The sequence below is a fragment of the Borostomias antarcticus genome (assembly GCF_949987555.1).
Source record: "Borostomias antarcticus genome assembly, contig: scaffold_41, whole genome shotgun sequence".
In the NCBI taxonomy this organism is placed as follows: Eukaryota; Metazoa; Chordata; class Actinopteri; order Stomiiformes; family Stomiidae; genus Borostomias; species Borostomias antarcticus.
Genome location: NW_028175687.1, coordinates 960997 through 988264, shown reverse-complemented (window position 1 = coordinate 988264; position 27268 = coordinate 960997).

The following is a 27268-nucleotide window of genomic DNA, read 5'->3' as shown; positions in this document are numbered from 1 at the left end:
CGTACAGATATGAAAAATTATGTGGTTCAATCGGCTACATTTTGAATCGAAAGTCGTAGAGCCTCGCAGATGGGCTCATTCGATTCCTCATCAAATTCTACAGTTAGCCTTCCCCGAAGGTAAATTTGCTGTACGAGCTTCCGTTTCCGAGATATTTGACAAAAACCGTACAGATTTGAAAAATGATGTGTCAAATGTCCTTGAAATCGGACAAAAACCGTACAGATATGAAAAATTATGTGGTTCAATCGGCTACATTTTGAATCGAAAGTCGTAGAGCCTCGCAGATGGGCTCATTCGATTCCTCATCAAATTCTACAGTTAGCATTCCCCAAAGGTAAATTTGCTGTACGAGCTTCCGTTTCCGAGATATTTGACAAAAACCGTACAGATATGAAAAATTATGTGGTTCAAACGGCTATAACTTTTGAATCGAAAGTCGTAGAGCCTCGCAGATGGGCTCATTCTACTCCTCATCAAATTCTACAGTTAGCATTCCCCAAAGGTAAATTTGCTGTACGAGCTTCCGTTTCCGAGATATTTGACAAAAACCGTACAGATTTGAAAAATGATGTGTCAAATGTCCTTGAAATCGGCCAAAAACCGTACAGATATGAAAAATGATGTGGTTCAATCGGCTACATTTTGAATCGAAAGTCGTAGAGCCTCGCAGATGGGCTCATTCTACTCCTCATCAAATTCTACAGTTAGCATTCCCCAAAGGTAAATTTGCTGTACGAGCTTCCGTTTCCGAGATATTTGACAAAAACCGTACAGATTTGAAAAATGATGTGTCAAATGTCCTTGAAATCGGACAAAAACCGTACAGATATGAAAAATTATGTGGTTCAATCGGCTACATTTTGAATCGAAAGTCGTAGAGCCTCGCAGATGGGCTCATTCGATTCCTCATCAAATTCTACAGTTGGCATTCCCCGAAGGTAAATTTGCTGTACGAGCTTCCGTTTCCGAGATATTTGACAAAAACTGTACAGATATGAAAAATTATGTGGTTCAATCGGCTACATTTTGAATCGAAAGTCGTAGAGCCTCGCAGATGGGCTCATTCGATTCCTCATCAAATTCTACAGTTAGCATTCCCCAAAGGTAAATTTGCTGTACGAGCTTCCGTTTCCGAGATATTTGACAAAAACCGTACAGATTTGAAAAATGATGTGTCAAATGTCCTTGAAATCGGACAAAAACCGTACAGATATGAAAAATGATGTGGTTCAATCGGCTACATTTTGAATCGAAAGTCGTAGAGCCTCGCAGATGGGCTCATTCGATTCCTCATCAAATTCTACAGTTAGCATTCCCCAAAGGTAAATTTGCTGTACGAGCTTCCGTTTCCGAGATATTTGACAAAAACCGTACAGATTTGAAAAATGATGTGTCAAATGTCCTTGAAATCGGCCAAAAACCGTACAGATATGAAAAATGATGTGGTTCAATCGGCTACATTTTGAATCGAAAGTCGTAGAGCCTCGCAGATGGGCTCATTCTACTCCTCATCAAATTCTACAGTTAGCATTCCCCAAAGGTACATTTGCTGTACGAGCTTCCGTTTCCGAGATATTTGACAAAAACCGTACAGATTTGAAAAATGATGTGTCAAATGTCCTTGAAATCGGACAAAAACCGTACAGATATGAAAAATTATGTGGTTCAATCGGCTACATTTTGAATCGAAAGTCGTAGAGCCTCGCAGATGGGCTCATTCGATTCCTCATCAAATTCTACAGTTAGCATTCCCCAAAGGTAAATTTGCTGTACGAGCTTCCGTTTCCGAGATATTTGACAAAAACCGTACAGATTTGAAAAATGATGTGTCAAATGTCCTTGAAATCGGACAAAAACCGTACAGATATGAAAAATGATGTGGTTCAATCGGCTACATTTTGAATCGAAAGTCGTAGAGCCTCGCAGATGGGCTCATTCGATTCCTCATCAAATTCTACAGTTAGCATTCCCCAAAGGTAAATTTGCTGTACGAGCTTCTGTTTCCGAGATATTTGACAAAAACCGTACAGATTTGAAAAATGATGTGTCAAATGTCCTTGAAATCGGACAAAAACCGTACAGATATGAAAAATTATGTGGTTCAATCGGCTACATTTTGAATCGAAAGTCGTAGAGCCTCGCAGATGGGCTCATTCGATTCCTCATCAAATTCTACAGTTAGCATTCCTCAAAGGTAAATTTGCTGTACGAGCTTCCGTTTCCAAGATATTTGACAAAAACCGTACAGATATGAAAATTTATGTGGTTCAAATGGCTATAACTTTTGAATCGAAAGTCGTAGAGCCTCGCAGATGGGCTCATTCTACTCCTCATCAAATTCTACAGTTAGCATTCCCCTGTGCAGGTAAATTTGCTGTACGAGCTTCCGTTTCCGAGATATTTGACAAAAACCGTACAGATTTGAAAAATGATGTGTCAAATGTCCTTGAAATCGGACAAAAACCGTACAGATATGAAAAATGATGTGGTTCAATCGGCTACATTTTGAATCGAAAGTCGTAGAGCCTCGCAGATGGGCTCATTCGATTCCTCATCAAATTCTACAGTTAGCATTCCCCAAAGGTAAATTTGCTGTACGAGCTTCCGTTTCCGAGATATTTGACAAAAACCGTACAGATTTGAAAAATGATGTGTCAAATGTCCTTGAAATCGGACAAAAACCGTACAGATATGAAAAATTATGTGGTTCAATCGGCTACATTTTGAATCGAAAGTCGTAGAGCCTCGCAGATGGGCTCATTCTACTCCTCATCAAATTCTACAGTTAGCATTCCCCAAAGGTAAATTTGCTGTACGAGCTTCTGTTTCCGAGATATTTGACAAAAACCGTACAGATTTGAAAAATGATGTGTCAAATGTCCTTGAAATCGGACAAAAACCGTACAGATATGAAAAATTATGTGGTTCAATCGGCTACATTTTGAATCGAAAGTCGTAGAGCCTCGCAGATGGGCTCATTCGATTCCTCATCAAATTCTACAGTTAGCCTTCCCCGAAGGTAAATTTGCTGTACGAGCTTCCGTTTCCGAGATATTTGACAAAAACCGTACAGATTTGAAAAATGATGTGTCAAATGTCCTTGAAATCGGACAAAAACCGTACAGATATGAAAAATTATGTGGTTCAATCGGCTACATTTTGAATCGAAAGTCGTAGAGCCTCGCAGATGGGCTCATTCGATTCCTCATCAAATTCTACAGTTAGCATTCCCCAAAGGTAAATTTGCTGTACGAGCTTCCGTTTCCGAGATATTTGACAAAAACCGTACAGATATGAAAAATTATGTGGTTCAAACGGCTATAACTTTTGAATCGAAAGTCGTAGAGCCTCGCAGATGGGCTCATTCTACTCCTCATCAAATTCTACAGTTAGCATTCCCCAAAGGTAAATTTGCTGTACGAGCTTCCGTTTCCGAGATATTTGACAAAAACCGTACAGATTTGAAAAATGATGTGTCAAATGTCCTTGAAATCGGCCAAAAACCGTACAGATATGAAAAATGATGTGGTTCAATCGGCTACATTTTGAATCGAAAGTCGTAGAGCCTCGCAGATGGGCTCATTCTACTCCTCATCAAATTCTACAGTTAGCATTCCCCAAAGGTAAATTTGCTGTACGAGCTTCCGTTTCCGAGATATTTGACAAAAACCGTACAGATTTGAAAAATGATGTGTCAAATGTCCTTGAAATCGGACAAAAACCGTACAGATATGAAAAATTATGTGGTTCAATCGGCTACATTTTGAATCGAAAGTCGTAGAGCCTCGCAGATGGGCTCATTCGATTCCTCATCAAATTCTACAGTTAGCATTCCCCGAAGGTAAATTTGCTGTACGAGCTTCCGTTTCCGAGATATTTGACAAAAACTGTACAGATATGAAAAATTATGTGGTTCAATCGGCTACATTTTGAATCGAAAGTCGTAGAGCCTCGCAGATGGGCTCATTCGATTCCTCATCAAATTCTACAGTTAGCATTCCCCAAAGGTAAATTTGCTGTACGAGCTTCCGTTTCCGAGATATTTGACAAAAACCGTACAGATTTGAAAAATGATGTGTCAAATGTCCTTGAAATCGGACAAAAACCGTACAGATATGAAAAATGATGTGGTTCAATCGGCTACATTTTGAATCGAAAGTCGTAGAGCCTCGCAGATGGGCTCATTCGATTCCTCATCAAATTCTACAGTTAGCATTCCCCAAAGGTAAATTTGCTGTACGAGCTTCCGTTTCCGAGATATTTGACAAAAACCGTACAGATTTGAAAAATGATGTGTCAAATGTCCTTGAAATCGGACAAAAACCGTACAGATATGAAAAATTATGTGGTTCAATCGGCTACATTTTGAATCGAAAGTCGTAGAGCCTCGCAGATGGGCTCATTCTACTCCTCATCAAATTCTACAGTTAGCATTCCCCAAAGGTAAATTTGCTGTACGAGCTTCTGTTTCCGAGATATTTGACAAAAACCGTACAGATTTGAAAAATGATGTGTCAAATGTCCTTGAAATCGGACAAAAACCGTACAGATATGAAAAATTATGTGGTTCAATCGGCTACATTTTGAATCGAAAGTCGTAGAGCCTCGCAGATGGGCTCATTCGATTCCTCATCAAATTCTACAGTTAGCATTCCCCAAAGGTAAATTTGCTGTACGAGCTTCCGTTTCCAAGATATTTGACAAAAACCGTACAGATATGAAAATTTATGTGGTTCAAATGGCTATAACTTTTGAATCGAAAGTCGTAGAGCCTCGCAGATGGGCTCATTCTACTCCTCATCAAATTCTACAGTTAGCATTCCCCTGTGCAGGTAAATTTGCTGTACGAGCTTCCGTTTCCGAGATATTTGACAAAAACCGTACAGATTTGAAAAATGATGTGTCAAATGTCCTTGAAATCGGACAAAAACCGTACAGATATGAAAAATGATGTGGTTCAATCGGCTACATTTTGAATCGAAAGTCGTAGAGCCTCGCAGATGGGCTCATTCGATTCCTCATCAAATTCTACAGTTAGCATTCCCCGAAGGTAAATTTGCTGTACGAGCTTCCGTTTCCGAGATATTTGACAAAAACCGTACAGATTTGAAAAATGATGTGTCAAATGTCCTTGAAATCGGACAAAAACCGTACAGATATGAAAAATTATGTGGTTCAATCGGCTACATTTTGAATCGAAAGTCGTAGAGCCTCGCAGATGGGCTCATTCGATTCCTCATCAAATTCTACAGTTAGCATTCCCCAAAGGTAAATTTGCTGTACGAGCTTCCGTTTCCGAGATATTTGACAAAAACCGTACAGATATGAAAAATTATGTGGTTCAAACGGCTATAACTTTTGAATCGAAAGTCGTAGAGCCTCGCAGATGGGCTCATTCTACTCCTCATCAAATTCTACAGTTAGCATTCCCCAAAGGTAAATTTGCTGTACGAGCTTCCGTTTCCGAGATATTTGACAAAAACCGTACAGATTTGAAAAATGATGTGTCAAATGTCCTTGAAATCGGCCAAAAACCGTACAGATATGAAAAATGATGTGGTTCAATCGGCTACATTTTGAATCGAAAGTCGTAGAGCCTCGCAGATGGGCTCATTCTACTCCTCATCAAATTCTACAGTTAGCATTCCCCAAAGGTAAATTTGCTGCACGAGCTTCCGTTTCCGAGATATTTGACAAAAACCGTACAGATTTGAAAAATGATGTGTCAAATGTCCTTGAAATCGGACAAAAACCGTACAGATATGAAAAATTATGTGGTTCAATCGGCTACATTTTGAATCGAAAGTCGTAGAGCCTCGCAGATGGGCTCATTCGATTCCTCATCAAATTCTACAGTTAGCATTCCCCAAAGGTAAATTTGCTGTACGAGCTTCCGTTTCCGAGATATTTGACAAAACCGTACAGATTTGAAAAATGATGTGTCAAATGTCCTTGAAATCGGACAAAAACCGTACAGATATGAAAAATTATGTGGTTCAATCGGCTACATTTTGAATCGAAAGTCGTAGAGCCTCGCAGATGGGCTCATTCGATTCCTCATCAAATTCTACAGTTAGCATTCCCCAAAGGTAAATTTGCTGTACGAGCTTCCGTTTCCGAGATATTTGACAAAAACCGTACAGATTTGAAAAATGATGTGTCAAATGTCCTTGAAATCGGACAAAAACCGTACAGATATGAAAAATTATGTGGTTCAATCGGCTACATTTTGAATCGAAAGTCGTAGAGCCTCGCAGATGGGCTCATTCGATTCCTCATCAAATTCTACAGTTAGCATTCCCCAAAGGTAAATTTGCTGTACGAGCTTCCGTTTCCGAGATATTTGACAAAAACCGTACAGATTTGAAAAATGATGTGTCAAATGTCCTTGAAATCGGCCAAAAACCGTACAGATATGAAAAATGATGTGGTTCAATCGGCTACATTTTGAATCGAAAGTCGTAGAGCCTCGCAGATGGGCTCATTCTACTCCTCATCAAATTCTACAGTTAGCATTCCCCAAAGGTAAATTTGCTGTACGAGCTTCCGTTTCCGAGATATTTGACAAAAACTGTACAGATATGAAAAATTATGTGGTTCAATCGGCTACATTTTGAATCGAAAGTCGTAGAGCCTCGCAGATGGGCTCATTCTACTCCTCATCAAATTCTACAGTTAGCATTCCCCAAAGGTAAATTTGCTGTACGAGCTTCCGTTTCCGAGATATTTGACAAAAACCGTACAGATTTGAAAAATGATGTGTCAAATGTCCTTGAAATCGGACAAAAACCGTACAGATATGAAAAATGATGTGGTTCAATCGGCTACATTTTGAATCGAAAGTCGTAGAGCCTCGCAGATGGGCTCATTCGATTCCTCATCAAATTCTACAGTTAGCATTCCCCGAAGGTAAATTTGCTGTACGAGCTTCCGTTTCCGAGATATTTGACAAAAACCGTACAGATTTGAAAAATGATGTGTCAAATGTCCTTGAAATCGGACAAAAACCGTACAGATATGAAAAATTATGTGGTTCAATCGGCTACATTTTGAATCGAAAGTCGTAGAGCCTCGCAGATGGGCTCATTCGATTCCTCATCAAATTCTACAGTTAGCATTCCCCAAAGGTAAATTTGCTGTACGAGCTTCCGTTTCCGAGATATTTGACAAAAACCGTACAGATATGAAAAATTATGTGGTTCAAACGGCTATAACTTTTGAATCGAAAGTCGTAGAGCCTCGCAGATGGGCTCATTCTACTCCTCATCAAATTCTACAGTTAGCATTCCCCAAAGGTAAATTTGCTGTACGAGCTTCCGTTTCCGAGATATTTGACAAAAACCGTACAGATTTGAAAAATGATGTGTCAAATGTCCTTGAAATCGGCCAAAAACCGTACAGATATGAAAAATGATGTGGTTCAATCGGCTACATTTTGAATCGAAAGTCGTAGAGCCTCGCAGATGGGCTCATTCTACTCCTCATCAAATTCTACAGTTAGCATTCCCCAAAGGTAAATTTGCTGCACGAGCTTCCGTTTCCGAGATATTTGACAAAAACCGTACAGATTTGAAAAATGATGTGTCAAATGTCCTTGAAATCGGACAAAAACCGTACAGATATGAAAAATTATGTGGTTCAATCGGCTACATTTTGAATCGAAAGTCGTAGAGCCTCGCAGATGGGCTCATTCGATTCCTCATCAAATTCTACAGTTAGCATTCCCCAAAGGTAAATTTGCTGTACGAGCTTCCGTTTCCGAGATATTTGACAAAACCGTACAGATTTGAAAAATGATGTGTCAAATGTCCTTGAAATCGGACAAAAACCGTACAGATATGAAAAATTATGTGGTTCAATCGGCTACATTTTGAATCGAAAGTCGTAGAGCCTCGCAGATGGGCTCATTCGATTCCTCATCAAATTCTACAGTTAGCATTCCCCAAAGGTAAATTTGCTGTACGAGCTTCCGTTTCCGAGATATTTGACAAAAACCGTACAGATTTGAAAAATGATGTGTCAAATGTCCTTGAAATCGGACAAAAACCGTACAGATATGAAAAATTATGTGGTTCAATCGGCTACATTTTGAATCGAAAGTCGTAGAGCCTCGCAGATGGGCTCATTCGATTCCTCATCAAATTCTACAGTTAGCATTCCCCAAAGGTAAATTTGCTGTACGAGCTTCCGTTTCCGAGATATTTGACAAAAACTGTACAGATATGAAAAATTATGTGGTTCAATCGGCTACATTTTGAATCGAAAGTCGTAGAGCCTCGCAGATGGGCTCATTCTACTCCTCATCAAATTCTACAGTTAGCATTCCCCAAAGGTAAATTTGCTGTACGAGCTTCCGTTTCCGAGATATTTGACAAAGACCGTACAGATTTGAAAAATGATGTGTCAAATGTCCTTGAAATCGGACAAAAACCGTACAGATATGAAAAATTATGTGGTTCAATCGGCTACATTTTGAATCGAAAGTCGTAGAGCCTCGCAGATGGGCTCATTCGATTCCTCATCAAATTCTACAGTTAGCATTCCCCAAAGGTAAATTTGCTGTACGAGCTTCCGTTTCCGAGATATTTGACAAAAACCGTACAGATATGAAAAATTATGTGGTTCAAACGGCTATAACTTTTGAATCGAAAGTCGTAGAGCCTCGCAGATGGGCTCATTCTACTCCTCATCAAATTCTACAGTTAGCATTCCCCAAAGGTAAATTTGCTGTACGAGCTTCCGTTTCCGAGATATTTGACAAAAACCGTACAGATTTGAAAAATTATGTGTCAAATGTCCTTGAAATCGGCCAAAAACCGTACAGATATGAAAAATGATGTGGTTCAATCTGCTACATTTTGAATCGAAAGTCGTAGAGCCTCGCAGATGGGCTCATTCTACTCCTCATCAAATTCTACAGTTAGCATTCCCCAAAGGTAAATTTGCTGTACGAGCTTCCGTTTCCGAGATATTTGACAAAAACCGTACAGATTTGAAAAATGATGTGTCAAATGTCCTTGAAATCGGACAAAAACCGTACAGATATGAAAAATTATGTGGTTCAATCGGCTACATTTTGAATCGAAAGTCGTAGAGCCTCGCAGATGGGCTCATTCGATTCCTCATCAAATTCTACAGTTAGCATTCCCCAAAGGTAAATTTGCTGTACGAGCTTCCGTTTCCGAGATATTTGACAAAACCGTACAGATTTGAAAAATGATGTGTCAAATGTCCTTGAAATCGGACAAAAACCGTACAGATATGAAAAATTATGTGGTTCAATCGGCTACATTTTGAATCGAAAGTCGTAGAGCCTCGCAGATGGGCTCATTCGATTCCTCATCAAATTCTACAGTTAGCATTCCCCAAAGGTAAATTTGCTGTATGAGCTTCCGTTTCCGAGATATTTGACAAAAACCGTACAGATTTGAAAAATGATGTGTCAAATGTCCTTGAAATCGGACAAAAACCGTACAGATATGAAAAATTATGTGGTTCAATCGGCTACATTTTGAATCGAAAGTCGTAGAGCCTCGCAGATGGGCTCATTCGATTCCTCATCAAATTCTACAGTTAGCATTCCCCGAAGGTAAATTTGCTGTACGAGCTTCCGTTTCCGAGATATTTGACAAAAACTGTACAGATATGAAAAATTATGTGGTTCAATCGGCTACATTTTGAATCGAAAGTCGTAGAGCCTCGCAGATGGGCTCATTCTACTCCTCATCAAATTCTACAGTTAGCATTCCCCAAAGGTAAATTTGCTGTACGAGCTTCCGTTTCCGAGATATTTGACAAAAACCGTACAGATTTGAAAAATGATGTGTCAAATGTCCTTGAAATCGGACAAAAACCGTACAGATATGAAAAATGATGTGGTTCAATCGGCTACATTTTGAATCGAAAGTCGTAGAGCCTCGCAGATGGGCTCATTCTACTCCTCATCAAATTCTACAGTTAGCATTCCCCAAAGGTAAATTTGCTGTACGAGCTTCCGTTTCCGAGATATTTGACAAAAACCGTACAGATTTGAAAAATGATGTGTCAAATGTCCTTGAAATCGGACAAAAACCGTACAGATATGAAAAATGATGTGGTTCAATCGGCTACATTTTGAATCGAAAGTCGTAGAGCCTTGCAGATGGGCTCATTCGATTCCTCATCAAATTCTACAGTTAGCATTCCCCAAAGGTAAATTTGGTGTACGAGCTTCCGTTTCCGAGATATTTGACAAAAACCGTACAGATTTGAAAAATGATGTGTCAAATGTCCTTGAAATCGGACAAAAACCGTACAGATATGAAAAATTATGTGGTTCAATCGGCTACATTTTGAATCGAAAGTCGTAGAGCCTCGCAGATGGGCTCATTCGATTCCTCATCAAATTCTACAGTTAGCATTCCCCGAAGGTAAATTTGCTGTACGAGCTTCCGTTTCCGAGATATTTGACAAAAACTGTACAGATATGAAAAATTATGTGGTTCAATCGGCTACATTTTGAATCGAAAGTCGTAGAGCCTCGCAGATGGGCTCATTCTACTCCTCATCAAATTCTACAGTTAGCATTCCCCAAAGGTAAATTTGCTGTACGAGCTTCCGTTTCCGAGATATTTGACAAAAACCGTACAGATTTGAAAAATGATGTGTCAAATGTCCTTGAAATCGGACAAAAACCGTACAGATATGAAAAATGATGTGGTTCAATCGGCTACATTTTGAATCGAAAGTCGTAGAGCCTCGCAGATGGGCTCATTCTACTCCTCATCAAATTCTACAGTTAGCATTCCCCAAAGGTAAATTTGCTGTACGAGCTTCCGTTTCCGAGATATTTGACAAAAACCGTACAGATTTGAAAAATGATGTGTCAAATGTCCTTGAAATCGGACAAAAACCGTACAGATATGAAAAATGATGTGGTTCAATCGGCTACATTTTGAATCGAAAGTCGTAGAGCCTTGCAGATGGGCTCATTCGATTCCTCATCAAATTCTACAGTTAGCATTCCCCAAAGGTAAATTTGGTGTACGAGCTTCCGTTTCCGAGATATTTGACAAAAACCGTACAGATTTGAAAAATGATGTGTCAAATGTCCTTGAAATCGGACAAAAACCGTACAGATATGAAAAATTATGTGGTTCAATCGGCTACATTTTGAATCGAAAGTCGTAGAGCCTCGCAGATGGGCTCATTCGATTCCTCATCAAATTCTACAGTTAGCATTCCCCAAAGGTAAATTTGCTGTACGAGCTTCCGTTTCCGAGATATTTGACAAAAACCGTACAGATATGAAAATTTATGTGGTTCAAACGGCTATAACTTTTGAATCGAAAGTCGTAGAGCCTCGCAGATGGGCTCATTCTACTCCTCATCAAATTCTACAGTTAGCATTCCCCTGTGCAGGTAAATTTGCTGTACGAGCTTCCGTTTCCGAGATATTTGACAAAAACCGTACAGATTTGAAAAATGATGTGTCAAATGTCCTTGAAATCGGACAAAAACCGTACAGATATGAAAAATGATGTGGTTCAATCGGCTACATTTTGAATCGAAAGTCGTAGAGCCTCGCAGATGGGCTCATTCGATTCCTCATCAAATTCTACAGTTAGCATTCCCCGAAGGTAAATTTGCTGTACGAGCTTCCGTTTCCGAGATATTTGACAAAAACCGTACAGATTTGAAAAATGATGTGTCAAATGTCCTTGAAATCGGACAAAAACCGTACAGATATGAAAAATTATGTGGTTCAATCGGCTACATTTTGAATCGAAAGTCGTAGAGCCTCGCAGATGGGCTCATTCGATTCCTCATCAAATTCTACAGTTAGCATTCCCCAAAGGTAAATTTGCTGTACGAGCTTCCGTTTCCGAGATATTTGACAAAAACCGTACAGATTTGAAAAATGATGTGTCAAATGTCCTTGAAATCGGACAAAAACCGTACAGATATGAAAAATTATGTGGTTCAATCGGCTACATTTTTAATCGAAAGTCGTAGAGCCTCGCAGATGGGCTCATTCGATTCCTCATCAAATTCTACAGTTAGCATTCCCCAAAGGTAAATTTGCTATACGAGCTTCCGTTTCCGAGATATTTGACAAAAACCGTACAGATTTGAAAAATGATGTGTCAAATGTCCTTGAAATCGGACAAAAACCGTACAGATATGAAAAATGATGTGGTTCAATCGGCTACATTTTGAATCGAAAGTCGTAGAGCCTCGCAGATGGGCTCATTCTACTCCTCATCAAATTCTACAGTTAGCATTCCCCAAAGGTAAATTTGCTGTACGAGCTTCCGTTTCCGAGATATTTGACAAAAACCGTACAGATTTGAAAAATGATGTGTCAAATGTCCTTGAAATCGGACAAAAACCGTACAGATATGAAAAATGATGTGGTTCAATCGGCTACATTTTGAATCGAAAGTCGTAGAGCCTCGCAGATGGGCTCATTCTACTCCTCATCAAATTCTACAGTTAGCATTCCCCAAAGGTAAATTTGCTGTACGAGCTTCCGTTTCCGAGATATTTGACAAAAACCGTACAGATTTGAAAAATGATGTGTCAAATGTCCTTGAAATCGGACAAAAACCGTACAGATATGAAAAATGATGTGGTTCAATCGGCTACATTTTGAATCGAAAGTCGTAGAGCCTCGCAGATGGGCTCATTCGATTCCTCATCAAATTCTACAGTTAGCATTCCCCGAAGGTAAATTTGCTGTACGAGCTTCCGTTTCCGAGATATTTGACAAAAACTGTACAGATATGAAAAATTATGTGGTTCAATCGGCTACATTTTGAATCGAAAGTCGTAGAGCCTCGCAGATGGGCTCATTCTACTCCTCATCAAATTCTACAGTTAGCATTCCCCAAAGGTAAATTTGCTGTACGAGCTTCCGTTTCCGAGATATTTGACAAAAACCGTACAGATTTGAAAAATGATGTGTCAAATGTCCTTGAAATCGGACAAAAACCGTACAGATATGAAAAATTATGTGGTTCAATCGGCTACATTTTGAATCGAAAGTCGTAGAGCCTCGCAGATGGGCTCATTCGATTCCTCATCAAATTCTACAGTTAGCATTCCCCAAAGGTAAATTTGCTGTACGAGCTTCCGTTTCCGAGATATTTGACAAAAACCGTACAGATTTGAAAAATGATGTGTCAAATGTCCTTGAAATCGGACAAAAACCGTACAGATATGAAAAATGATGTGGTTCAATCGGCTACATTTTGAATCGAAAGTCGTAGAGCCTCGCAGATGGGCTCATTCGATTCCTCATCAAATTCTACAGTTAGCATTCCCCAAAGGTAAATTTGCTGTACGAGCTTCCGTTTCCGAGATATTTGACAAAAACCGTACAGATTTGAAAAATGATGTGTCAAATGTCCTTGAAATCGGACAAAAACCGTACAGATATGAAAAATTATGTGGTTCAATCGGCTACATTTTGAATCGAAAGTCGTAGAGCCTCGCAGATGGGCTCATTCTACTCCTCATCAAATTCTACAGTTAGCATTCCCCAAAGGTAAATTTGCTGTACGAGCTTCTGTTTCCGAGATATTTGACAAAAACCGTACAGATTTGAAAAATGATGTGTCAAATGTCCTTGAAATCGGACAAAAACCGTACAGATATGAAAAATTATGTGGTTCAATCGGCTACATTTTGAATCGAAAGTCGTAGAGCCTCGCAGATGGGCTCATTCGATTCCTCATCAAATTCTACAGTTAGCATTCCCCAAAGGTAAATTTGCTGTACGAGCTTCCGTTTCCGAGATATTTGACAAAAACCGTACAGATATGAAAATTTATGTGGTTCAAACGGCTATAACTTTTGAATCGAAAGTCGTAGAGCCTCGCAGATGGGCTCATTCTACTCCTCATCAAATTCTACAGTTAGCATTCCCCTGTGCAGGTAAATTTGCTGTACGAGCTTCCGTTTCCGAGATATTTGACAAAAACCGTACAGATTTGAAAAATGATGTGTCAAATGTCCTTGAAATCGGACAAAAACCGTACAGATATGAAAAATGATGTGGTTCAATCGGCTACATTTTGAATCGAAAGTCGTAGAGCCTCGCAGATGGGCTCATTCGATTCCTCATCAAATTCTACAGTTAGCATTCCCCGAAGGTAAATTTGCTGTACGAGCTTCCGTTTCCGAGATATTTGACAAAAACCGTACAGATTTGAAAAATGATGTGTCAAATGTCCTTGAAATCGGACAAAAACCGTACAGATATGAAAAATTATGTGGTTCAATCGGCTACATTTTGAATCGAAAGTCGTAGAGCCTCGCAGATGGGCTCATTCGATTCCTCATCAAATTCTACAGTTAGCATTCCCCAAAGGTAAATTTGCTGTACGAGCTTCCGTTTCCGAGATATTTGACAAAAACCGTACAGATTTGAAAAATGATGTGTCAAATGTCCTTGAAATCGGACAAAAACCGTACAGATATGAAAAATTATGTGGTTCAATCGGCTACATTTTTAATCGAAAGTCGTAGAGCCTCGCAGATGGGCTCATTCGATTCCTCATCAAATTCTACAGTTAGCATTCCCCAAAGGTAAATTTGCTATACGAGCTTCCGTTTCCGAGATATTTGACAAAAACCGTACAGATTTGAAAAATGATGTGTCAAATGTCCTTGAAATCGGACAAAAACCGTACAGATATGAAAAATGATGTGGTTCAATCGGCTACATTTTGAATCGAAAGTCGTAGAGCCTCGCAGATGGGCTCATTCTACTCCTCATCAAATTCTACAGTTAGCATTCCCCAAAGGTAAATTTGCTGTACGAGCTTCCGTTTCCGAGATATTTGACAAAAACCGTACAGATTTGAAAAATGATGTGTCAAATGTCCTTGAAATCGGACAAAAACCGTACAGATATGAAAAATGATGTGGTTCAATCGGCTACATTTTGAATCGAAAGTCGTAGAGCCTCGCAGATGGGCTCATTCGATTCCTCATCAAATTCTACAGTTAGCATTCCCCGAAGGTAAATTTGCTGTACGAGCTTCCGTTTCCGAGATATTTGACAAAAACTGTACAGATATGAAAAATTATGTGGTTCAATCGGCTACATTTTGAATCGAAAGTCGTAGAGCCTCGCAGATGGGCTCATTCTACTCCTCATCAAATTCTACAGTTAGCATTCCCCAAAGGTAAATTTGCTGTACGAGCTTCCGTTTCCGAGATATTTGACAAAAACCGTACAGATTTGAAAAATGATGTGTCAAATGTCCTTGAAATCGGACAAAAACCGTACAGATATGAAAAGTTATGTGGTTCAATCGGCTACATTTTGAATCGAAAGTCGTAGAGCCTCGCAGATGGGCTCATTCGATTCCTCATCAAATTCTACAGTTAGCATTCCCCGAAGGTAAATTTGCTGTACGAGCTTCCGTTTCCGAGATATTTGACAAAAACTGTACAGATATGAAAAATTATGTGGTTCAAACGGCTATAACTTTTGAATCGAAAGTCGTAGATCCTCGCAGATGGGCTCATTCTACTCCTCATCAAATTCTACTGTTAGCATTCCCATGTGCAGGTAAATTTGCTGTACGAGCTTCCGTTTCTGAGATATTTGACAAAAAACGTACAGATATGAAAAATTATGTGGTTCAAACGGCTATAACTTTTGAATTGAAAGTCGTAGAGCCTCGCAGATGGGCTCATTCTACTCCTCATCAAATTCTACAGTTAGCATTCCCCAAAGGTAAATTTGCTGTACGAGCTTCCGTTTCCGAGATATTTGACAAAAACCGTACAGATTTGAAAAATGATGTGTCAAATGTCCTTGAAATCGGCCAAAAACCGTACAGATATGAAAAATGATGTGGTTCAATCGGCTACATTTTGAATCGAAAGTCGTAGAGCCTCGCAGATGGGCTCATTCTACTCCTCATCAAATTCTACAGTTAGCATTCCCCAAAGGTAAATTTGCTGTACGAGCTTCCGTTTCCGAGATATTTGACAAAAACCGTACAGATTTGAAAAATGATGTGTCAAATGTCCTTGAAATCGGACAAAAACCGTACAGATATGAAAAATTATGTGGTTCAATCGGCTACATTTTGAATCGAAAGTCGTAGAGCCTCGCAGATGGGCTCATTCGATTCCTCATCAAATTCTACAGTTAGCATTCCCCAAAGGTAAATTTGCTGTACGAGCTTCCGTTTCCGAGATATTTGACAAAAACCGTACAGATATGAAAAATTATGTGGTTCAAACGGCTATAACTTTTGAATCGAAAGTCGTAGAGCCTCGCAGATGGGCTCATTCTACTCCTCATCAAATTCTACAGTTAGCATTCCCCAAAGGTAAATTTGCTGTACGAGCTTCCGTTTCCGAGATATTTGACAAAAACCGTACAGATTTGAAAAATGATGTGTCAAATGTCCTTGAAATCGGACAAAAACCGTACAGATATGAAAAATGATGTGGTTCAATCGGCTACATTTTGAATCGAAAGTCGTAGAGCCTCGCAGATGGGCTCATTCGATTCCTCATCAAATTCTACAGTTAGCATTCCCCAAAGGTAAATTTGCTGTACGAGCTTCCGTTTCCGAGATATTTGACAAAAACCGTACAGATTTGAAAAATGATGTGTCAAATGTCCTTGAAATCGGACAAAAACCGTACAGATATGAAAAATTATGTGGTTCAATCGGCTACATTTTGAATCGAAAGTCGTAGAGCCTCGCAGATGGGCTCATTCTACTCCTCATCAAATTCTACAGTTAGCATTCCCCAAAGGTAAATTTGCTGTACGAGCTTCTGTTTCCGAGATATTTGACAAAAACCGTACAGATTTGAAAAATGATGTGTCAAATGTCCTTGAAATCGGACAAAAACCGTACAGATATGAAAAATTATGTGGTTCAATCGGCTACATTTTGAATCGAAAGTCGTAGAGCCTCGCAGATGGGCTCATTCGATTCCTCATCAAATTCTACAGTTAGCATTCCCCAAAGGTAAATTTGCTGTACGAGCTTCCGTTTCCGAGATATTTGACAAAAACCGTACAGATATGAAAATTTATGTGGTTCAAACGGCTATAACTTTTGAATCGAAAGTCGTAGAGCCTCGCAGATGGGCTCATTCTACTCCTCATCAAATTCTACAGTTAGCATTCCCCTGTGCAGGTAAATTTGCTGTACGAGCTTCCGTTTCCGAGATATTTGACAAAAACCGTACAGATTTGAAAAATGATGTGTCAAATGTCCTTGAAATCGGACAAAAACCGTACAGATATGAAAAATGATGTGGTTCAATCGGCTACATTTTGAATCGAAAGTCGTAGAGCCTCGCAGATGGGCTCATTCGATTCCTCATCAAATTCTACAGTTAGCATTCCCCGAAGGTAAATTTGCTGTACGAGCTTCCGTTTCCGAGATATTTGACAAAAACCGTACAGATTTGAAAAATGATGTGTCAAATGTCCTTGAAATCGGACAAAAACCGTACAGATATGAAAAATTATGTGGTTCAATCGGCTACATTTTGAATCGAAAGTCGTAGAGCCTCGCAGATGGGCTCATTCGATTCCTCATCAAATTCTACAGTTAGCATTCCCCAAAGGTAAATTTGCTGTACGAGCTTCCGTTTCCGAGATATTTGACAAAAACCGTACAGATTTGAAAAATGATGTGTCAAATGTCCTTGAAATCGGCCAAAAACCGTACAGATATGAAAAATGATGTGGTTCAATCGGCTACATTTTGAATCGAAAGTCGTAGAGCCTCGCAGATGGGCTCATTCGATTCCTCATCAAATTCTACAGTTAGCATTCCCCAAAGGTAAATTTGCTGTACGAGCTTCCGTTTCCGAGATATTTGACAAAAACCGTACAGATTTGAAAAATGATGTGTCAAATGTCCTTGAAATCGGACAAAAAACGTACAGATATGAAAAATTATGTGGTTCAATCGGCTACATTTTTAATCGAAAGTCGTAGAGCCTCGCAGATGGGCTCATTCGATTCCTCATCAAATTCTACAGTTAGCATTCCCCAAAGGTAAATTTGCTGTACGAGCTTCCGTTTCCGAGATATTTGACAAAAACCGTACAGATTTGAAAAATGATGTGGCTCAAACGGCTATAACTTTTGAATTCAAAGTCGTAGAGCCTCCCAGATGGGCTCATTCTACTCCTCATCAAATTCTACAGTTAGCATTCCCCAAAGGTAAATTTGCTGTACGAGCTTCCGTTTCCGAGATATTTGACAAAAACCGTACAGATATGAAAATTTATGTGGTTCAAACGGCTATAACTTTTGAATCGAAAGTCGTAGAGCCTCGCAGATGGGCTCATTCTACTCCTCATCAAATTCTACAGTTAGCATTCCCCTGTGCAGGTAAATTTGCTGTACGAGCTTCCGTTTCCGAGATATTTGACAAAAACCGTACAGATTTGAAAAATGATGTGTCAAATGTCCTTGAAATCGGACAAAAACCGTACAGATATGAAAAATGATGTGGTTCAATCGGCTACATTTTGAATCGAAAGTCGTAGAGCCTCGCAGATGGGCTCATTCGATTCCTCATCAAATTCTACAGTTAGCATTCCCCGAAGGTAAATTTGCTGTACGAGCTTCCGTTTCCGAGATATTTGACAAAAACCGTACAGATTTGAAAAATGATGTGTCAAATGTCCTTGAAATCGGACAAAAACCGTACAGATATGAAAAATTATGTGGTTCAATCGGCTACATTTTGAATCGAAAGTCGTAGAGCCTCGCAGATGGGCTCATTCGATTCCTCATCAAATTCTACAGTTAGCATTCCCCAAAGGTAAATTTGCTGTACGAGCTTCCGTTTCCGAGATATTTGACAAAAACCGTACAGATTTGAAAAATGATGTGTCAAATGTCCTTGAAATCGGCCAAAAACCGTACAGATATGAAAAATGATGTGGTTCAATCGGCTACATTTTGAATCGAAAGTCGTAGAGCCTCGCAGATGGGCTCATTCGATTCCTCATCAAATTCTACAGTTAGCATTCCCCAAAGGTAAATTTGCTGTACGAGCTTCCGTTTCCGAGATATTTGACAAAAACCGTACAGATTTGAAAAATGATGTGTCAAATGTCCTTGAAATCGGACAAAAACCGTACAGATATGAAAAATTATGTGGTTCAATCGGCTACATTTTGAATCGAAAGTCGTAGAGCCTCGCAGATGGGCTCATTCTACTCCTCATCAAATTCTACAGTTAGCATTCCCCAAAGGTAAATTTGCTGTACGAGCTTCTGTTTCCGAGATATTTGACAAAAACCGTACAGATTTGAAAAATGATGTGTCAAATGTCCTTGAAATCGGACAAAAACCGTACAGATATGAAAAATTATGTGGTTCAATCGGCTACATTTTGAATCGAAAGTCGTAGAGCCTCGCAGATGGGCTCATTCGATTCCTCATCAAATTCTACAGTTAGCATTCCCCAAAGGTAAATTTGCTGTACGAGCTTCCGTTTCCGAGATATTTGACAAAAACCGTACAGATATGAAAATTTATGTGGTTCAAACGGCTATAACTTTTGAATCGAAAGTCGTAGAGCCTCGCAGATGGGCTCATTCTACTCCTCATCAAATTCTACAGTTAGCATTCCCCTGTGCAGGTAAATTTGCTGTACGAGCTTCCGTTTCCGAGATATTTGACAAAAACCGTACAGATTTGAAAAATGATGTGTCAAATGTCCTTGAAATCGGACAAAAACCGTACAGATATGAAAAATGATGTGGTTCAATCGGCTACATTTTGAATCGAAAGTCGTAGAGCCTCGCAGATGGGCTCATTCGATTCCTCATCAAATTCTACAGTTAGCATTCCCCGAAGGTAAATTTGCTGTACGAGCTTCCGTTTCCGAGATATTTGACAAAAACCGTACAGATTTGAAAAATGATGTGTCAAATGTCCTTGAAATCGGACAAAAACCGTACAGATATGAAAAATTATGTGGTTCAATCGGCTACATTTTGAATCGAAAGTCGTAGAGCCTCGCAGATGGGCTCATTCGATTCCTCATCAAATTCTACAGTTAGCATTCCCCAAAGGTAAATTTGCTGTACGAGCTTCCGTTTCCGAGATATTTGACAAAAACCGTACAGATTTGAAAAATGATGTGTCAAATGTCCTTGAAATCGGCCAAAAACCGTACAGATATGAAAAATGATGTGGTTCAATCGGCTACATTTTGAATCGAAAGTCGTAGAGCCTCGCAGATGGGCTCATTCGATTCCTCATCAAATTCTACAGTTAGCATTCCCCTGTGCAGGTAAATTTGCTGTACGAGCTTCCGTTTCCGAGATATTTGACAAAAACCGTACAGATTTGAAAAATGATGTGTCAAATGTCCTTGAAATCGGACAAAAACCGTACAGATATGAAAAATGATGTGGTTCAATCGGCTACATTTTGAATCGAAAGTCGTAGAGCCTCGCAGATGGGCTCATTCGATTCCTCATCAAATTCTACAGTTAGCATTCCCCAAAGGTAAATTTGCTGTACGAGCTTCCGTTTCCGAGATATTTGACAAAAACCGTACAGATATGAAAAATTATGTGGTTCAAACGGCTATAACTTTTGAATCGAAAGTCGTAGAGCCTCGCAGATGGGCTCATTCTACTCCTCATCAAATTCTACAGTTAGCATTCCCCTGTGCAGGTAAATTTGCTGTACGAGCTTCCGTTTCCGAGATATTTGACAAAAACCGTACAGATTTGAAAAATGATGTGTCAAATGTCCTTGAAATCGGACAAAAACCGTACAGATATGAAAAATGATGTGGTTCAATCGGCTACATTTTGAATCGAAAGTCGTAGAGCCTCGCAGATGGGCTCATTCGATTCCTCATCAAATTCTACAGTTAGCATTCCCCGAAGGTAAATTTGCTGTACGAGCTTCCGTTTCCGAGATATTTGACAAAAACCGTACAGATTTGAAAAATGATGTGTCAAATGTCCTTGAAATCGGACAAAAACCGTACAGATATGAAAAATTATGTGGTTCAATCGGCTACATTTTGAATCGAAAGTCGTAGAGCCTCGCAGATGGGCTCATTCGATTCCTCATCAAATTCTACAGTTAGCATTCCCCAAAGGTAAATTTGCTGTACGAGCTTCCGTTTCCGAGATATTTGACAAAAACCGTACAGATATGAAAAATTATGTGGTTCAAACGGCTATAACTTTTGAATCGAAAGTCGTAGAGCCTCGCAGATGGGCTCATTCTACTCCTCATCAAATTCTACAGTTAGCATTCCCCAAAGGTAAATTTGCTGTACGAGCTTCCGTTTCCGAGATATTTGACAAAAACCGTACAGATTTGAAAAATGATGTGTCAAATGTCCTTGAAATCGGCCAAAAACCGTACAGATATGAAAAATGATGTGGTTCAATCGGCTACATTTTGAATCGAAAGTCGTAGAGCCTCGCAGATGGGCTCATTCGATTCCTCATCAAATTCTACAGTTAGCATTCCCCAAAGGTAAATTTGCTGTACGAGCTTCCGTTTCCGAGATATTTGACAAAAACCGTACAGATTTGAAAAATGATGTGTCAAATGTCCTTGAAATCGGACAAAAACCGTACAGATATGAAAAATTATGTGGTTCAATCGGCTACATTTTGAATCGAAAGTCGTAGAGCCTCGCAGATGGGCTCATTCGATTCCTCATCAAATTCTACAGTTAGCATTCCCCGAAGGTAAATTTGCTGTACGAGCTTCCGTTTCCGAGATATTTGACAAAAACCGTACAGATTTGAAAAATGATGTGTCAAATGTCCTTGAAATCGGACAAAAACCGTACAAATATGAAAAATTATGTGGTTCAATCGGCTACATTTTGAATCGAAAGTCGTAGAGCCTCGCAGATGGGCTCATTCGATTCCTCATCAAATTCTACAGTTAGCATTCCCCAAAGGTAAATTTGCTGTACGAGCTTCCGTTTCCGAGATATTTGACAAAAACTGTACAGATATGAAAAATTATGTGGTTCAAACGGCTATAACTTTTGAATCGAAAGTCGTAGATCCTCGCAGATGGGCTCATTCTACTCCTCATCAAATTCTACTGTTAGCATTCCCATATGCAGGTAAATTTGCTGTACGAGCTTCCGTTTCTGAGATATTTGACAAAAAACGTACAGATATGAAAAATTATGTGGTTCAAACGGCTATAACTTTTGAATTGAAAGTCGTAGAGCCTCGCAGATGGGCTCATTCTACTCCTCATCAAATTCTACAGTTAGCATTCCCCAAAGGTAAATTTGCTGTACGAGCTTCCGTTTCCGAGATATTTGACAAAAACCGTACAGATTTGAAAAATGATGTGTCAAATGTCCTTGAAATCGGACAAAAACCGTACAGATATGAAAAATTATGTGGTTCAATCGGCTACATTTTGAATCGAAAGTCGTAGAGCCTCGCAGATGGGCTCATTCGATTCCTCATCAAATTCTACAGTTAGCATTCCCCAAAGGTAAATTTGCTGTACGAGCTTCCGTTTCCGAGATATTTGACAAAAACCGTACAGATTTGAAAAATTATGTGTCAAATGTCCTTGAAATCGGACAAAAACCGTACAGATATGAAAAATGATGTGGTTCAATCGGCTACATTTTGAATCGAAAGTCGTAGAGCCTCGCAGATGGGCTCATTCGATTCCTCATCAAATTCTACAGTTAGCATTCCCCAAAGGTAAATTTGCTGTACGAGCTTCCGTTTCCGAGATATTTGACAAAAACCGTACAGATTTGAAAAATGATGTGTCAAATGTCCTTGAAATCGGACAAAAACCGTACAGATATGAAAAATTATGTGGTTCAATCGGCTACATTTTGAATCGAAAGTCGTAGAGCCTCGCAGATGGGCTCATTCTACTCCTCATCAAATTCTACAGTTAGCATTCCCCAAAGGTAAATTTGCTGTACGAGCTTCTGTTTCCGAGATATTTGACAAAAACCGTACAGATTTGAAAAATGATGTGTCAAATGTCCTTGAAATCGGACAAAAACCGTACAGATATGAAAAATTATGTGGTTCAATCGGCTACATTTTGAATCGAAAGTCGTAGAGCCTCGCAGATGGGCTCATTCGATTCCTCATCAAATTCTACAGTTAGCATTCCCCAAAGGTAAATTTGCTGTACGAGCTTCCGTTTCCGAGATATTTGACAAAAACCGTACAGATATGAAAATTTATGTGGTTCAAACGGCTATAACTTTTGAATCGAAAGTCGTAGAGCCTCGCAGATGGGCTCATTCTACTCCTCATCAAATTCTACAGTTAGCATTCCCCTGTGCAGGTAAATTTGCTGTACGAGCTTCCGTTTCCGAGATATTTGACAAAAACCGTACAGATTTGAAAAATGATGTGTCAAATGTCCTTGAAATCGGACAAAAACCGTACAGATATGAAAAATGATGTGGTTCAATCGGCTACATTTTGAATCGAAAGTCGTAGAGCCTCGCAGATGGGCTCATTCGATTCCTCATCAAATTCTACAGTTAGCATTCCCCGAAGGTAAATTTGCTGTACGAGCTTCCGTTTCCGAGATATTTGACAAAAACCGTACAGATTTGAAAAATGATGTGTCAAATGTCCTTGAAATCGGACAAAAACCGTACAGATATGAAAAATTATGTGGTTCAATCGGCTACATTTTGAATCGAAAGTCGTAGAGCCTCGCAGATGGGCTCATTCGATTCCTCATCAAATTCTACAGTTAGCATTCCCCAAAGGTAAATTTGCTGTACGAGCTTCCGTTTCCGAGATATTTGACAAAAACCGTACAGATTTGAAAAATGATGTGTCAAATGTCCTTGAAATCGGCCAAAAACCGTACAGATATGAAAAATGATGTGGTTCAATCGGCTACATTTTGAATCGAAAGTCGTAGAGCCTCGCAGATGGGCTCATTCGATTCCTCATCAAATTCTACAGTTAGCATTCCCCAAAGGTAAATTTGCTGTACGAGCTTCCGTTTCCGAGATATTTGACAAAAACCGTACAGATTTGAAAAATGATGTGTCAAATGTCCTTGAAATCGGACAAAAACCGTACAGATATGAAAAATTATGTGGTTCAATCGGCTACATTTTGAATCGAAAGTCGTAGAGCCTCGCAGATGGGCTCATTCTACTCCTCATCAAATTCTACAGTTAGCATTCCCCAAAGGTAAATTTGCTGTACGAGCTTCCGTTTCCGAGATATTTGACAAAAACCGTACAGATATGAAAATTTATGTGGTTCAAACGGCTATAACTTTTGAATCGAAAGTCGTAGAGCCTCGCAGATGGGCTCATTCTACTCCTCATCAAATTCTACAGTTACCATTCCCCTGTGCAGGTAAATTTGCTGTACGAGCTTCCGTTTCCGAGATATTTGACAAAAACCGTACAGATTTGAAAAATGATGTGTCAAATGTCCTTGAAATCGGACAAAAACCGTACAGATATGAAAAATGATGTGGTTCAATCGGCTACATTTTGAATCGAAAGTCGTAGAGCCTCGCAGATGGGCTCATTCGATTCCTCATCAAATTCTACAGTTAGCATTCCCCGAAGGTAAATTTGCTGTACGAGCTTCCGTTTCCGAGATATTTGACAAAAACCGTACAGATTTGAAAAATGATGTGTCAAATGTCCTTGAAATCGGACAAAAACCGTACAGCTATGAAAAGTTATGTGGTTCAATCGGCTACATTTTGAATCGAAAGTCGTAGAGCCTCGCAGATGGGCTCATTCGATTCCTCATCAAATTCTACAGTTAGCATTCCCCGAAGGTAAATTTGCTGTACGAGCTTCCGTTTCCGAGATATTTGACAAAAACTGTACAGATATGAAAAATTATGTGGTTCAAACGGCTATAACTTTTGAATCGAAAGTCGTAGATCCTCGCAGATGGGCTCATTCTACTCCTCATCAAATTCTACTGTTAGCATTCCCATATGCAGGTAAATTTGCTGTACGAGCTTCCGTTTCTGAGATATTTGACAAAAAACGTACAGATATGAAAAATTATGTGGTTCAAACGGCTATAACTTTTGAATTGAAAGTCGTAGAGCCTCGCAGATGGGCTCATTCTACTCCTCATCAAATTCTACAGTTAGCATTCCCCAAAGGTAAATTTGCTGTACGAGCTTCCGTTTCCGAGATATTTGACAAAAACCGTACAGATTTGAAAAATGATGTGTCAAATGTCCTTGAAATCGGCCAAAAACCGTACAGATATGAAAAATGATGTGGTTCAATCGGCTACATTTTGAATCGAAAGTCGTAGAGCCTCGCAGATGGGCTCATTCTACTCCTCATCAAATTCTACAGTTAGCATTCCCCAAAGGTAAATTTGCTGTACGAGCTTCCGTTTCCGAGATATTTGACAAAAACCGTACAGATTTGAAAAATGATGTGTCAAATGTCCTTGAAATCGGACAAAAACCGTACAGATATGAAAAATTATGTGGTTCAATCGGCTACATTTTGAATCGAAAGTCGTAGAGCCTCGCAGATGGGCTCATTCGATTCCTCATCAAATTCTACAGTTAGCATTCCCCAAAGGTAAATTTGCTGTACGAGCTTCCGTTTCCGAGATATTTGACAAAAACCGTACAGATTTGAAAAATGATGTGTCAAATGTCCTTGAAATCGGACAAAAACCGTACAGATATGAAAAATGATGTGGTTCAATCGGCTACATTTTGAATCGAAAGTCGTAGAGCCTCGCAGATGGGCTCATTCGATTCCTCATCAAATTCTACAGTTAGCATTCCCCAAAGGTAAATTTGCTGTACGAGCTTCCGTTTCCGAGATATTTGACAAAAACCGTACAGATTTGAAAAATGATGTGTCAAATGTCCTTGAAATCGGACAAAAACCGTACAGATATGAAAAATTATGTGGTTCAATCGGCTACATTTTGAATCGAAAGTCGTAGAGCCTCGCAGATGGGCTCATTCTACTCCTCATCAAATTCTACAGTTAGCATTCCCCAAAGGTAAATTTGCTGTACGAGCTTCTGTTTCCGAGATATTTGACAAAAACCGTACAGATTTGAAAAATGATGTGTCAAATGTCCTTGAAATCGGACAAAAACCGTACAGATATGAAAAATTATGTGGTTCAATCGGCTACATTTTGAATCGAAAGTCGTAGAGCCTCGCAGATGGGCTCATTCGATTCCTCATCAAATTCTACAGTTAGCATTCCCCAAAGGTAAATTTGCTGTACGAGCTTCCGTTTCCGAGATATTTGACAAAAACCGTACAGATATGAAAATTTATGTGGTTCAAACGGCTATAACTTTTGAATCGAAAGTCGTAGAGCCTCGCAGATGGGCTCATTCTACTCCTCATCAAATTCTACAGTTACCATTCCCCTGTGCAGGTAAATTTGCTGTACGAGCTTCCGTTTCCGAGATATTTGACAAAAACCGTACAGATTTGAAAAATGATGTGTCAAATGTCCTTGAAATCGGACAAAAACCGTACAGATATGAAAAATGATGTGGTTCAATCGGCTACATTTTGAATCGAAAGTCGTAGAGCCTCGCAGATGGGCTCATTCGATTCCTCATCAAATTCTACAGTTAGCATTCCCCGAAGGTAAATTTGCTGTACGAGCTTCCGTTTCCGAGATATTTGACAAAAACCGTACAGATTTGAAAAATGATGTGTCAAATGTCCTTGAAATCGGACAAAAACCGTACAGATATGAAAAATGATGTGGTTCAATCGGCTACATTTTGAATCGAAAGTCGTAGAGCCTCGCAGATGGGCTCATTCGATTCCTCATCAAATTCTACAGTTAGCATTCCCCGAAGGTAAATTTGCTGTACGAGCTTCCGTTTCCGAGATATTTGACAAAAACCGTACAGATTTGAAAAATGATGTGTCAAATGTCCTTGAAATCGGACAAAAACCGTACAGATATGAAAAATGATGTGGTTCAATCGGCTACATTTTGAATCGAAAGTCGTAGAGCCTCGCAGATGGGCTCATTCGATTCCTCATCAAATTCTACAGTTAGCATTCCCCAAAGGTAAATTTGCTGTACGAGCTTCCGTTTCCGAGATATTTGACAAAAACCGTACAGATTTGAAAAATGATGTGTCAAATGTCCTTGAAATCGGACAAAAAACGTACAGATATGAAAAATTATGTGGTTCAATCGGCTACATTTTTAATCGAAAGTCGTAGAGCCTCGCAGATGGGCTCATTCGATTCCTCATCAAATTCTACAGTTAGCATTCCCCA